This window comes from Lissotriton vulgaris, chromosome 6, assembly GCF_964263255.1.
Source record: "Lissotriton vulgaris chromosome 6, aLisVul1.2, whole genome shotgun sequence".
Classification (NCBI taxonomy): Eukaryota; Metazoa; Chordata; class Amphibia; order Caudata; family Salamandridae; genus Lissotriton; species Lissotriton vulgaris.
Window position 1 is genome coordinate 625,724,508 of NC_141694.1, and position 15,832 is coordinate 625,740,339.

At 46.4% G+C, this 15,832-nt stretch overlaps 1 protein-coding gene across 1 annotated transcript in view; it reads right to left on the minus strand.

The window, feature by feature from the left end:
* Positions 1–15,832, minus strand: part of MANEA (mannosidase endo-alpha) — a 310,526-nt gene that overhangs the window by 217,173 nt on the left and 77,521 nt on the right. The gene's annotated exons all lie outside the window — the stretch shown is intronic.

Here is a 15,832-nt window from a genome sequence, read left to right on the forward strand (position 1 = left end):
GAGAGATTGAAGTAGAGAGTGTGGAGTAGAGAGTGGAGAGTCTGTAGTAGAGTGTAGTAGAAAGTAGTGAGTGTGTAGTAGAGTAGTAGAGAATGTGTAGTAGAGTACTAGAGAGTAGTAGAGGGTGTGTAGTAGAGTGTGTAGTAGAGCGTGTGTGTAGCAGAGTGTGTAGTAGAGTGTAGTAGAGTGTGTAGTGTAGAGCGTGTAGTGTAGAGTGTGTAGTAGAGAGTTTGTAGTAGAGAGTGTGTAATGTAGAGTGTGTAATGTAGAGTGTGTAATGTAGAGTGTGTAATGTAGAGTGTGTAGTAGAGTGTGTAGTAGAGTGTGTAGTAGAGTGTGTAGTAGAGTGTGTAGTAGAGTGTGTAGTAGAGAGTGTAGTAGAGAGTGTAGTAGAGAGTGTAGTAGAGAGTGTAGTAGAGAGTGTAGTAAGTAGTGACTGTAGTAGATAGTGTGTAGTAGAGAGTGTCTAGTATAGAGTGTGTCGAAGAGAGTAGTGGCTGTAGTAGTGAGTGTGTAGTGAGTGTGTAGTAGAGTGTGTAGTAGAGAGTAGTGACTGTAGTAGAGAGTGTGTAGTAGTGTGTAGTAGAGAGTAGTGACTGTAGTAGAGTGTGTAATACAGTGTGTAGTAGAGAGTAGTGACTGTAGTAGATAGTGTGTAGTAGAGAGTGTCTAGTATAGAGTGTGTCGAAGAGAGTAGTGGCTGTAGTAGTGAGTGTGTAGTGAGTGTGTAGTAGAGAGTAGTGACTGTAGTAGAGAGTGTGTAGTAGTGTGTAGTAGAGAGTAGTGACTGTAGTAGAGTGTGTAGTACAGTGTGTAGTAGAGAGTAGCGACTGTAGTAGAGAGTGTGTAGTAGAGAGTGTGTAGTAGAGAGTGTGTAGTAGAGAGTGTGTAGTAGAGAGTAGAGTGCGTAGCAGAGAGTAGTGACTGTAGTAGAGAGTGTGTAGTAGAGTGTGTAGTAGAGAGTGTGTAGTAGAGTGTATTAGAGAGTAGAGTGCGTAGCAGAGAGTAGTGACTGTAGTAGAGAGTGTGTAGCAGAATGTGTAGTAGAGAGTAGTGACTGTAGTAGGGAGTGTGTAGTAGAGAGTAGTGACTGTAGTAGAGAGTGTGTAGTAGAGAGTGTGTAGTAGAGAGTGTGCAGTGATTTGAGTTTTACATCAAATTAAAAACGGGAACGGAACAAACTCATCCTATACATTATTGTGGTAGGTGCCCACGCATATAGGGTTAAATGATGCGTTAGATGCCACAGGTCCCACCAACACGCTTCCTTTATGATAGGAGAATGCCCAACATCGCGGAGATTTGCTCTCTGCTCTTCCCGGATATTTGTATTTTCAAATGTATAATGTTATCCTGCTAAACGAAGACGATGCTCAAACTATAAAAGAAGAGGGTTTCACAGATATGTTAGTCCTTCCGGGCAAACGAAATGACCCAAAGAAAGATCAAGTGACAGTTTAGAGCTCCAAGTGAGTCTTAATAAAATCAGTGTCTGGAATGCATAGCATCAAAAAACGAGCGGGGCATCAAACTGCAGTGTCATTCAATCAAAGCTTCAAGGCTTCTGAGCGCTAGCCGAGAATTATTTTTTGTGAAGCACTAATCACTGTGGAAGGTGCCCCTGCTATCCCAGATGTGAGAAGTCAGTCTGATATGAAAATAAGCAGTATTTGGAATGAATGTATTTGGCAGGGGGAAGGTGGGGCGGCGCAAGACCGTACTGACGAGTGAACAGGAGCCATTTTGTACCGAGTGATTCTGCCTGTGTGCATGTAGACAAACCAGGCAGCAGCATGAGCATGTGATTCGGTAAAATAACAAGCATTTACAATGCAATGGTTTTGCCTTTGTTAAAGTTAGAGCTATTGGCATTGCTCTTGACACTCTGAAGCTCCACTCTGCACTCTGAAGCTCCACTCTGCACTCTGAAGCTCCACTCTGCACTCTGAAGCTCCACTCTGCACTCTGAAGCTCCCCTCTGAAGCTCCCCTCTGAAGCTCCCCTCTGAAGCTCCCCTCTGAAGCTCCCCTCTGAAGCTCCCCTCTGAAGCTCCCCTCTGAAGCTCCCCTCTGAAGCTCCCCTCTGAAGCTCCCCTCTGAAGCTCCACTCTGAAGCTCCACTCTGAAGCTCCACTCTGCCCTCTGAAGCTCCACTCTGCACTCTGAAGCTCCACTCTGCACTCTGAAGCTGCACTCTGAAGCTGCACTCTGAAGCTGCACTCTGAAGCTGCACTCTGAAGCTGCACTCTGAAGCTGCACTCTGAAGCTGCACTCTGAAGCTGCACTCTGAAGCTGCACTCTGAAGCTGCACTCTGAAGCTCCACTCTGAAGCTGCACTCTGAAGCTGCACTCTGAAGCTCCACTCTGAAGCTCCACTCTGAAGCTCCACTCTGAAGCTCCACTCTGAAGCTCCACTCTGAAGCTCCACTCTGAATCTCCACTCTGAAGCTCCACTCTGAAGCTCCACTCTCCACTCTGAATCTCCACTCTCCACTCTGAATCTCCACTCTCCACTCTGAATCTCCACTCTCCACTCTGAAGCTCCACTCGGAAGCTCCACTCTGAAGCTCCACTCTGAAGCTCCACTCGGAAGCTCCACTCGGAAGCTCCACTCGGAAGCTCCACTCGGAAGCTCCACTCTCCACTCTGAATCTCCACTCTGAAGCTCCACTCTCCACTCTGAAGCTCCACTCTCCACTCTGAATCTCCACTCTCCACTCTGAATCTCCACTCTCCACTCGGAAGCTCCACTCGGAAGCTCCACTCTGCACTCTGATGCTCCACTCGGAAGCTCCACTCTGAAGCTGCACTCTGAAGCTGCACTCTGAATCTGAACTCTGAAGCTCCACTCTGAATCTGAAGCTCCACTCGGAAGCTCCACTCTGCACTCTGATGCTCCACTCGGAAGCTCCACTCTGAAGCTGCACTCTGAAGCTGCACTCTGAAGCTGCACTCTGAAGCTGAACTCTGAAGCTCCACTCTGAATCTGAACTCTGAAGCTCCACTCTGAAGCTCCACTCTGAAGCTCCACTCTGAAGCTCCACTCTGAAGCTCCACTCTGAAGCTCCACTCTGAAGCTCCACTCTGAAGCTCCACTCTGAAGCTCCACTCTGAAGCTCCACTCTGAAGCTCCACTCTGAAGCTCCACTCTGAAGCTCCACTCTGAAGCTCCACTCTGCACTCTGAAGCTCTACTCTGAAGCTCCACTCTGCAGCTCTACTCTGAAGCTCCACTCTGCACTCTGAAGCTCCACTCTGAAGCCCCACTCTGCACTCTGAAGCTCCACTCTGAAGCTCTACTCTGAAGCTCCACTCTGCACTCTGAAGCTCCACTCTGAAGCTCTACTCTGAAGCTCCACTCTGCACTCTGAAGCTCCACTCTGAAGCTCCACTCTGCACTCTGAAGCTCTACTCTGAAGCTCCACTCTGCACTCTGAAGCTCCACTCTGCACTCTGAAGCTCCACTCTGAAGCTCTACTCTGAAGCTCTACTCTGAAGCTCCACTCTGAACTCTGAAGCTCCACTCTGAAGCTCCACTCTGCACTCTGAAGCTCCACTCGGAAGCTCCACTCTGAAGCTCCACTCTGCACTCGGAAGCTCCACTCGGAAGCTCCACTCGGAAGCTCCACTCGGAAGCTCCACTCTGCACTCGGAAGCTCCACTCTGCACTCTGAAGCTCCACTCTGCACTCTGAAGCTCCACTCTGCACTCTGAAGCTCCACTCTGCACTCTGAAGCTCCACTCTGCACTCTGAAGCTCCACTCTGAAGCTCCACTCGGAAGCTCCACTCTGAAGCTCCACTCTGCACTCGGAAGCTCCACTCGGAAGCTCCACTCTGAAGCTCCACTCTGCACTCTGAAGCTCCACTCTGCACTCTGAAGCTCCACTCTGCACTCTGAAGCTCCACTCTGCACTCTGAAGCTCCACTCTGCACTCTGAAGCTCCACTCTGAAGCTCCACTCTGAAGCTCCACTCTGAAGCTCCACTCTGAAGCTCCACTCTGAAGCTCCACTCTGAAGCTCCACTCTGAAGCTCCACTCTGAAGCTCCACTCTGAAGCTCCACTCTGAAGCTCCACTCTGAAGCTCCACTCTGCACTCTGAAGCTCCACTCGGAAGCTCCACTCTGAAGCTCCACTCTGCACTCTGAAGCTCCACTCGGAAGCTCCACTCTGAAGCTCCACTCTGAAGCTCCACTCTGAAGCTCCACTCTGCACTCTGAAGCTCCACTCGGAAGCTCCACTCTGAAGCTCCACTCTGCACTCTGAAGCTCCACTCGGAAGCTCCACTCTGAAGCTCCACTCTGCACTCGGAAGCTCCACTCGGAAGCTCCACTCTGAAGCTCCACTCTGAAGCTCCACTCTGAAGCTCCACTCTGAAGCTCCACTCTGAAGCTCCACTCTGAAGCTCCACTCTGCACTCGGAAGCTCCACTCGGAAGCTCCACTCTGAAGCTCCACTCTGAAGCTCCACTCTGAAGCTCCACTCTGAAGCTCCACTCTGAAGCTCCACTCTGAAGCTCCACTCTGAAGCTCCACTCTGCACTCGGAAGCTCCACTCGGAAGCTCCACTCTGCACTCGGAAGCTCCACTCGGAAGCTCCACTCTGCACTCGGAAGCTCCACTCGGAAGCTCCACTCTGAAGCTCCACTCGGAAGCTCCACTCTGAAGCTCCACTCGGAAGCTCCACTCTGAAGCTCCACTCTGAAGCTCCACTCTGCACTCTGAAGCTCCACTCTGCACTCTGAAGCTCCACTCTGCACTCTGAAGCTCCACTCTGCACTCTGAAGCTCCACTCTGCACTCTGAAGCTCCACTCTGCACTCTGAAGCTCCACTCTGAAGCTCCACTCTGAAGCTCCACTCTGCACTCTGAAGCTCCACTCGGAAGCTCCACTCTGAAGCTCCACTCTGCACTCTGAAGCTCCACTCGGAAGCTCCACTCTGAAGCTCCACTCTGCACTCTGAAGCTCCACTCGGAAGCTCCACTCTGAAGCTCCACTCTGCACTCGGAAGCTCCACTCTGCACTCTGAAGCTCCACTCTGCACTCTGAAGCTCCACTCTGCACTCTGAAGCTCCACTCTGCACTCTGAAGCTCCACTCTGAAGCTCCACTCTGAAGCTCCACTCTGAAGCTCCACTCTGAAGCTCCACTCTGAAGCTCCACTCTGAAGCTCCACTCTGAAGCTCCACTCTGAAGCTCCACTCTGCACTCTGAAGCTCCACTCGGAAGCTCCACTCTGAAGCTCCACTCTGCACTCTGAAGCTCCACTCGGAAGCTCCACTCTGAAGCTCCACTCTGCACTCTGAAGCTCCACTCGGAAGCTCCACTCTGAAGCTCCACTCTGCACTCTGAAGCTCCACTCGGAAGCTCCACTCTGAAGCTCCACTCTGCACTCGGAAGCTCCACTCGGAAGCTCCACTCGGAAGCTCCACTCTGAAGCTCCACTCTGCACTCGGAAGCTCCACTCGGAAGCTCCACTCTGAAGCTCCACTCTGCACTCGGAAGCTCCACTCTGAAGCTCCACTCTGCACTCGGAAGCTCCACTCGGAAGCTCCACTCGGAAGCTCCACTCTGAAGCTCCACTCTGAAGCTCCACTCTGAAGCTCCACTCTGAAGCTCCACTCTGCACTCGGAAGCTCCACTCTGAAGCTCCACTCTGCACTCGGAAGCTCCACTCGGAAGCTCCACTCTGCACTCGGAAGCTCCACTCTGCACTCGGAAGCTCCACTCTGCACTCTGAAGCTCCACTCTGCACTCTGAAGCTCCACTCTGCACTCTGAAGCTCCACTCTGCACTCTGAAGCTCCACTCTGCACTCTGAAGCTCCACTCTGAAGCTCCACTCTGCACTCTGAAGCTCCACTCTGAAGCTCCACTCTGCACTCTGAAGCTCCACTCTGAAGCTCCACTCTGCACTCTGAAGCTCCACTCTGAAGCTCCACTCTGAAGCTCCACTCTGAAGCTCCACTCTGAAGCTCCACTCGGAAGCTCCACTCGGAAGCTCCACTCTGCACTCTGAAGCTCCACTCTGAAGCTCCACTCTGAAGCTCCACTCTGAAGCTCCACTCTGAAGCTCCACTCTGAAGCTGCACTCTGAAGCTGCACTCTGAAGCTCCACTCTGAAGCTCCACTCTGAAGCTGCACTCTGCACTCTGAAGCTCCACTCTGAAGCTCCACTCTGCACACTGAAGCTCCACTCTGAAGCTCCACTCTGAAGCTCCACTCTGCACTCTGGAGCTCCACTCGGAAGCTCCACTCGGAAGCTCCACTCGGAAGCTCCACTCGGAAGCTCCACTCGGAAGCTCCACTCGGAAGCTCCACTCTCCACTCGGAAGCTCCACTCTGAAGCTCCACTCTCCACTCGGAAGCTCCACTCTGAAGCTCCACTCTGCACTCTGAAGCTCCACTCTGAAGCTCCACTCTGCACTCTGAAGCTCCACTCTGAAGCTCCACTCTGCACTCTGAAGCTCCACTCTGAAGCTCCACTCTGCACTCTGAAGCTCCACTCTGAAGCTCCACTCTGCACTCTGAAGCTCCACTCTGAAGCTCCACTCTGAAGCTCCACTCTGAAGCTCCACTCTGAAGCTCCACTCTGAAGCTCCACTCTGAAGCTCCACTCTGAAGCTCCACTCTGAAGCTCCACTCTGCACTCTGAAGCTCCACTCTGCACTCTGAAGCTCCACTCTGAAGCTCCACTCTGCACTCTGAAGCTCCACTCTGAAGCTCCACTCTGAAGCTCCACTCTGAAGCTCCACTCTGAAGCTCCACTCTGAAGCTCCACTCTGAAGCTCCACTCTGAAGCTCCACTCTGCACTCTGAACGGTCAGACTCCAAAAATCGGCCCTAATCACAATAGTATTATTTCACCTGCGTGAATATAAGTCTTTGAAATTCTGGCCAGTGGTAATACACACAAGTAATATAAAATTGTTGTTCCAAAGAGCATTAAATGGAAATAAAACAAGTACCAGACCCATTGACGCCTGCACCTTAAAAGTGAAACTGACTGAAGCAAGCGCCCGGCCACGTTGAAAAAAAAAGCCACACACATTAGATGCAGTCAAGGCGCGCTCACGAGGTCAGAAGGCACTCCACATGAACAACTACCAGACACATTGTTTCATTTCATGCAGGCGTCAAAGTGAAACTGACTAAAGGAAGCGCACGGCCCATTAGATGCAGTCAAGGCGCGCTCACGAGGTCAAATCTCCAAAGGAGAAGCTCGTGACAGCCTGACTACAGCAGAAAAAGCTCGTAACAGTCTGATGTCCACAATATTCCCAGAAAAGTGGCACCATAAGTTTTCTCGCATAGACAGCAAAAGCTTCGCTTTTGCTTTCGTCTAGGCGAGACCTAAAAAGGTGCTCAGCCCAGAAGATGTTGGATAATCAGCCTATCGTGGCCTAAATACTGGTAACAACACCTCTCCAAAAGGTGTAGATACACTGAAATAAACTCCAACGGGGCTATATTTTTGTAAAAACATTCAAGTCCCTAATGCTTGCCTTAGTTAGGCTACACTATTCTGTTATTGTGTCCAGCTAGTTAACGAGCTAGATACAAATCTTGCCTGTCGAAATATTTGCATGCATTGCATCAACCCGTGGGTCATGGTTCCTGTTCCCATGATGGCCAAGCAAAAATGTGAGCCAGATGGGTGTTTAACCCAAAACATCATGATAGCCTAGCGCGAAGGCACGTCTGTGATTCAGCAATAAACTAGAGAAATGGCAAGACTTTATATGGGTTAAGTTCTGCTAGAGCTCAGCATCAGCAAAACTCCAAAACAAATCTTAAGACGAGTCATTACTTGGCCCTGCATTTCCAACTTTGCATCAGACTTTTTCCACTGCTAAAAACAATAACAAATCTCATGTGGGAGACATAGTTGGAGCCTCTCAAAGCAGTTAAGAGACATAGGGATACGAGTACCACTTGCACCAGTATGTTTCCTACCACTCCAGCCCAACAAACACTTTAAGTTGTCCAAGGTTCGCCATGGCTACTCTATGGTACCCCTACAAGCATCGATTTTATTCACAACTGTGCTGGGGCATTTGCCAATGACTGCCATTTTCACAGTGACGTAAAAAGGAAAAGGAGGCCCCCACATTTTCCTGCAATGTTTGTAGTTTATGTGAACCAGTAACCACCCTTTGTTAAGTTTGATTTTGAGAATGTAGTTGTCCTTATTGGGTAGAGGATTGAGGAATCAGAACCAGCACAGTTGCATGCTGTCACAGCCATCAGAAAAGGTATTTAGCAACATTTTACAAGCTGACTACCAGAGGAAATGATAAACAAACGCAATCTAGATGTCCCACTTCTTTGAAAAGTCATACAAATTTCAAAACATAACAAACAACCGAGTACAGAACCACAATGAGTGACAGCAAATATTGCGGCCTCCTTTCTTCCTGTTAGTACAGAATAACAGGTCTGCTGAATGCACATTATATTGTATTTGTACATCTGTAAACCAGTGTAGTTCCTGGGAAATATTTCTACCCCACTCTACCGTACGCTATTGCATCCTTAATATGCCACTCCATTCTACACCACTCTACTTTACACTATTCCTCTGTATGTCTCTCCACTGTACGCTATTAAACTGTTAACCACTACATTCTACCCCACTGCACTGTACCCTACTCTACAACACTCCACTGTATGGTATTTGACTCTACAACACTCGACACTATGCCAATGCATAGTACGCCACTCCAATCAACACCACAGTAAAGTGGCTTAGCCTGTGAGTGGAGTGGAGTAGACTGCAGTGGATTAGAGAGGAGTAGTGTAGAGTGGAATAGGAAAAGCAGTGTGGGGTAGAGATCAGTGGCGTGGAATATGGTGGAGTGTCATACAGCGGAGTTACATACAATAAAAAGAGCAAAGCATGTTGGCATCTAGCGTAGTAGCGTACAGTGGAGTGGTGTAGACTGGACTGTCGTACAGTTGAGCAGCAAACAGTGGAATAGCAGAGTGGAGTGGTGTACAGTGCAGTGGTGTAGACTGGACTGTTAGAGTGTAGTAGCATACAGTGGAACAGTGTAGCGTGCATAGAGTGGAGTGGTATAGAGTGGAGTGATGTATACTAGAGGGGCATTCAGTGGAATAGAGTACAATGGAGTTGGTAGAATGGAGTAGGCATAGAGTAGAGAGCCATAGAGTGCAATAGTATGGAGTGGAGTGGTGTAAAGCAGATTAGCGTAGAATAGAGTGGCATGAGGTGCTGTGTAGTGGCATACAGTGGAATAGCAGGCTGGATAACTCGCATGGACAATTTTCTCATCAATAATTTCATTGCAAATGTTGCAATGCTATTATCGACAATGTCATGAGTTAAGTAATATGTCGGTTATTTAGCAGTGCACAGCGAGGGCACAAGTTCTAATTATTTAAGAAAATATAACTATAACCTGTGAATTTCTATGGTTTTTAGAGTTTACAATGTTGTATTGTTACTAAACATTTCACCTACCTGTAACGTTACTTTCACCTTTGTTGTTATCCAATGAATTTCTATGGTTTTTTCAACTTAAAGAAATATTTGATTACCACATGTAAAGGTAACCCACGGCCGCACTTCGCCAAGCCCTTCCTCCCCCCTCAACAACCTATATAACAAGCCGATCTTTCATCTTTCTCCAAAAATAATTTAAATCACATGTATAGTTCAATCATGCACGAAATTCAATGCTTATTATTGATCAATAAAACTTTATCAAATATTTTTAAAGTAAACATGTCTGACTTTTTTTTTTTTACAAAGTTTTGATTATTATACTTTGTGGATGAAAAATGTGAAGATAAAAAAGCTCAGATACATAATTTTTCTATTAAGAAAAAATGTAAATAAAACAAAAGTGTCTCAGAGTCTAGCCTCACTTCACTACAGTCCCAGCTGTAGAGCAAAAACCTCAGACTGGGAAATGCTTTTAAAACATATCATTGTTTCATTGACACAGCAGACTTTTTTTTTTAGTGTTACTGGGGGCTACAGAAATTTTTGCAGCCCACACCCGCAACAATGGATAAAAAAAATGGCGATTTCCGTTCCCCTTCTAGGAACATCCCCAAAAATAAAACATGTTTCTATAGGGCATTATGGGACGCTCCCTGAAGGAGTAGTGAATAATGAATGCGTAGCTGTGGCCACTCATTTATTATTCACTTTTTACTTCTTAAAAAAAAAAAAAAAAAAAACATCTGAGTGTCCCAGTCCCAACCACGTTACCCACTATTTTTTGTTGTATGGGGGGGGGGCGTAGGGGAAGCCCCAGGACAGGGAAACAGACCGTGTCACAGGAGGTGGGCAACCCAGAACACAATCCCTGAGTCAGCCCCGGGGGAGGGCTTCACCATGGTCATTGCATGGCTCAGGCAGGGTGGATGCACGGCCCTCTCACTTTTATTTAAAATGCGGCCCAGGGGGATTATATCCTCGGGCCTCATATGCTTCGGGGAGAGGGGCTGCACAACTCCCTCCACTTTATTGAATTATCAGTCCAAGGGATAGGGTCCAGGGAGGACTTTTTTGGCTCAGACCCTGGCCCACCCTGGAGGGTGTTTATAAAAACGGGAAGAAGCCCGTACTTGAAAAAAAAATGTACACTAGATTTGAGGATCTTCAACAAATTTGCAGCAAAATGTTTTAAAAAATGTTTTTGGTCCCAGACGGTACTCCACCCCCAGACCTAGAAGGTTATGGCCCTACCCTGCCCCATGCCTTTTTTAGCTTTTTTTTATGGACCTGGGACTGAGTCTCAATCCCTAAGGTGGCATCCACCACTTCCCGGTTGATGTAGTGGAAGCCAATAAGATCTCAGTCAGATATCTGTCCGGTCACCGGATCCTCTACGGTGTGATATATACAAAGCTTTTTAACTTTAATTTCTACAAAACTACTGTACAGATTTACACAAAAACATACAAATCAACCTTTTGAGACCAAGATCTAACTTTGACAAATTTGGTGCCAATCTTTTCAGCAGTTTGGGCTGTAGCTGTGTCTAAATTTACGATGAAAAATGAATGGGAAAATATATTTTGGGACTCCCCACCTCCCTTTTTACCGACCCCCGCTTGATGGACCACCACAAAACTTTATGATGCACAAGCTTGTCAAAAATTTGCATTTCTTGGAAACGTTCGTGGATATTCATCAAATGACACCAAAGTTATTATCTGCACAAAAACGGCATTTCCTATGTAGACACGATTCTGACTAAAACTACCCAGTGGCAACCGCCACTGGGATATATACAAAGATAAAACACAGTGGTGAGAGCCACTGTGTAACTTATGTTTGACTCACACTTTCCCCTGATAGGCGATTTTTGAATTGCCTATAAAGCCAAGGACAGCCTGAGTTGGACAGTGATGGCAGAACTGAAGGCTGTGAACCAATATCATCCGGAGGACTATGTTTACCATTTGGATAATTATTTGCAATTTTTGCATCCCAGTGTTGCAACAACGGGTGGTTCCAATGGATATATTTGCCATCAAACTGTGGATTACCAAACCAAGTGTAATAGAATAGAATCATTTAAAATACTATTACATTTACTGAAAAATACAGTTGAACAGTGAGTTATGTTTGAGATTCAAAAGAGCAAAACTACTGAAATTCCACCAGTAACCTTCTGTGTATTAAAATGATCACAGGTAGATTCCTATTGACAGGTCCACATGGTAATTTTCTCTCATCTGTTAGTTTTTTCAGGGCACCTCAAAGTAACAGAGTTTAGATGTAAAGAAAAATGCAAGAGGAAACATGTATTCAAAGTGAACCGCTGTTCCATTTAAAGTATACTAGCCAAAAAAAACTGTCATTCGGTTTGTGAGATCTAACTCACTAAGCACTATTGTAGTGGTCAGGTGTTGCTTACTGATCTAAAAAAACATTTTGATAATACAATTTAAGAGGTAGTTTTCTATTTTTTTATTTTGTAATGTATTTGTGAAGTATTGTTTCTTTATAAATACTTTCATTCGTTTTTGTTTATGTTTGTTTTTATTTATGGATTAAGACGGCTTTTAAGTCATAGCCTTATGTAAGTAAAAAAACAAATAGGCATATTTCTCGACTTTGACCGGTTTTGAGGGACCCTTCTTCCTCCACTGGTCTGTTCAACTGTCATTCATATTTTGCTTTCATCTACCACAGCTTAAAGCTTAGGGCAATTGGTCAACCCATCTTGCAGTGAGTGAATTTGCACAATCACCAGCGCACATTTACCTAAAAAAAAGGGTACTTAAGTGCCAGGACTGGTAGGAAATTACTTTACTTTGCCAAAGCTTTTCACTTTTCATTCTTAATCTCATTTTATTTTTTGTCATCCTCGTGTGTTTAAACTATATCATCATGTTATATTAAATCAACGACATCAGTAACTTTTCTTTGCACCAACAAGAATCATCTTTCTCAGTGATGTGCAGCATCACATTTCCCCCTTATATCTCTAGTTCCATTTTCAAACCCTTCTAGGCAGTTTCCTTTTTTCGTCTTTTAGTGAGTGATTTGAGCTATGCTCCAGTAAATACCTCAGTAGACTAATTAAACCAAAAGAAAGTCAGGTAAGTGCTTCACAAACCTTAAAGAGTCTGTTAATTGCATCCAATTAAAAGAATAACAGGGTGGCAACAGGGATATAGAACATTTCTGTCAAACAAAACAATTCACACTGGCTTAACAGGAAACTAAACACAATGGGATCGATTTAGATCAAATCTTGGAATGTCAGGTATCTGCCCATGAATACCTTATTCAGAAACGCTTAAAAATACTCTTATGATGCCAGAAGATTTTAGAAGTTATCCATAGGAAAACAAGCCACTCAGAAATGTCTGTGTTCCGTCTAGCAGTACGTGTAAGGGCTATATACATTGTCAAGTGAATTAATATATTTTGAATTATTTTTTCTTCACTTAGAAAACCTTATCCCCCCATAAAACTCTCCCTTTTCACACTCAAAAGGAAAATGAATTATTTGCATGGACCTTTCTACACTTCCTGTAGCTTTAAAACCATGATAATTTAGATTTATGTTTTTAAGTGTTGATAAGTGTAGGAAATGTACACACAATGTGTGGATAGCATGGGGTTCACCTAATGTGCTCTCCTGAGATGTCCTGTATTCGTAGATGATAACACCTCACTATCAAAACTGATAATTAATATGCTGTAAATTGTTTCTAAGCCACAAATATGCGAAATCCAATGCTTAAATGCCTATGTCAGGCTGCGTGTACAATGTTCTAGAGACAGGAGCAAAGAAATCTGGATCAACATGCAAGAGGGCAAATTATGTTGTCTGGGTACCATGTCTGCATCTTACTTTAATAGCTTTTGACTTAGAAAACTTAACATTACAGGGGCCAGAATGGTTGGAGTAGCTAGTAGCTGTGCCAAATAATAGACTGCCCTGGAAAATACTTATAGATTATGAAATGTATGTAGGAAGCTGGTTCTTTATAGTGTACTAAAACGAAGTACACTCTGCAGAGCATCCAGTAGATCCCTTACTGGTACACAGAGGTTTAAGTAGATAATCCTAGTGCTCTTTCTGTGGCAGTCTGGGTGAGCAGTTAGGCTTATCAGTGGGTAACGCTAAGCATTTGTTGCACTCACAGAGGAAATAAATGAGAAACACACGTAAATAAATCTAAGATCAATTTATATAAATAATATCGATTTGTATGTATTATTTAAGAGCAAGAACTTCGATCTACAGTTAGTACTTTAGAAGATTTAACTTTTAAGAGTTCCGAAAACAGATCACTTTTGTGCGTCATTACGCATCAAGAAAAGCAGAAAAATATATAGAAAATTAGGCAATGCTTGTAAATGTGTAAATGTATAGGCATTTATATAGCGCGCTATTTACCCGGAGGGTCCCAAGGCGCTTCGACTGCTGCGAAACCCTTCCTGGCTTCCCTGAGAGATGGTCCCTTAATGAGTATCTCCAGGGTGAGACCAGGCATCCCCGGTGGTCTGGTGGGGCCGTTAGTGAAGATGAGGCAAGCTAATGCCCAGAGTTGCCGAGTGTGATCGCTGATCAGAGTGGGCACCGAGGCGAGAGAATTATCGAGTCCGCTGACCCGGGTCCAGAAACCTGCCGCGCCGGGAATCGAACCCTGGTCCAGGGCCGTCCTCTGCTCTCGGGTCTGCCGCCTCTAACCAGTGAGCCACACTACTTCACTTGCTTGCATGAAGTTTACCTATCGTTTTAGGTCGATAGCAGGACTAGGTCCAAAATTCCAGCAGCAGAAGATCGGGAGCTTTCCGAATTCTGCTGGGAGCAGAGTAGGGAAGGTGTTAGTAGCTGGTGCTCCATGATGAAGGGGGCCACATGGAAAGACATTGCACAGCAGGACTTAGAGCTAAGTCCGGTGGGTCCCACTGTAGGGAGGAGGCTGCAAAACCACTTGAGCACAGCTGGTCCGTTGTTACAGGGGCAGATGGTATCAGGTGTAGAGCAGAAAGGGCAGCCTAGCATTGTGCTCGAGAGGTCCTCACGGTCAGGAGCAGGCAACTTGGAGAGGCGATTTCGGGACAGCTGGGTCACTCACAACATGGATCTCAAGAGTCTCGACGTCCCTCGACAGGTGCTTGCTTCTTCAGTAGTTGGAGTCTGGCATGAACTCTTAGTCTCACTGATTGCTGTAGGTCATCGCAACCCTTTGGTATTGGTACGGTGCGGTTTCAGTAGGTCCTGGCGTCTCCAGCCTTGGAGACGAGAGGGATCTGACCCGATGGAGATGTTGCACCTCTTTTGGTGCAGGTACTGAGTCTAAGTCATCAGGGAGCAGCACAAAGGCAAACTAGACAGGGGGAGGGGGGAAATCGGTGCCTGCGGTATACAGGGGAGTGATAGCTTCACTCCAAGAGAGGTTCTTGAATATTTCTCAAAGGCGGGAGGAGCTCCAGGGTTCTTGTGAGTCTTCACAGATTCGGGACAACACAGTACACACAGATTGTTGAGTCCTAGAGGCAGCAGACAGGGTTTGGTGCCAATTTCTCTTGCAGCAGGGCTTCAGTTTTCGGGCAGCTAGTCTTCCTAGTCCTTTTCTTCTTCTTGTCCATCATATCTAGGTTCAAGGTCCAAGGAAGCAACGTAAATACTAAATTTAAGGCATTACAGTGGGAGACAGGTAGCCAATGGGCTTCCTACCTTTATGGTGCCTTTACCCTCTAAGTGGCCACTTCCTGTGGTAAGGGGCACTAACCTAGCCCCAATAGTGGATTTTCAGAAGAGCGGTTCACAACCTCTGCCACACCTTAGGGGTAGTGCTGGCTGAATGTCAAAACTCCTCCTCATCTAACTAATTTGTCCGCCTGTCCTCCTGCCAAATGCGGAGCAGGACAGGGGAGTTGGCATCCCCCACTATCTGGGGAAGCCTGGTCTGAACTTCAAAGGCAGCAACGAACTTTGGAGCTTCCCGCTCTGGAAGGCCATTCAGGACTGGAGAAGCTGTGAAGCACCTACGCCAAGACCTGGCTTTGTTCCTGGACTCTGAGAGGGCAGGCTGTCACCCCATTAGGTCAGAAAAATGTATGGTGGAGGCAGACTGGTTATGACTAGTCAGAGACCACACCAGTTCTTAGTAGGTTTTCAGAGGACTCTCTAAAGGGTCTCCGGTGTGCATTTATTAATAAATCCTTCACTGGCATCAGGCATCAGTGCGGATTTATTAAGACTAGATGCTCAGTACAAAACATCTTCTACTTAGAGGACAGTGAAGCAATCATGGAGCTAGGAAACTCTCAATGACAAGTATCCTGCCCATGTACTCTTTATGGCTTTCCTGTGAACTTACAATATTCAAG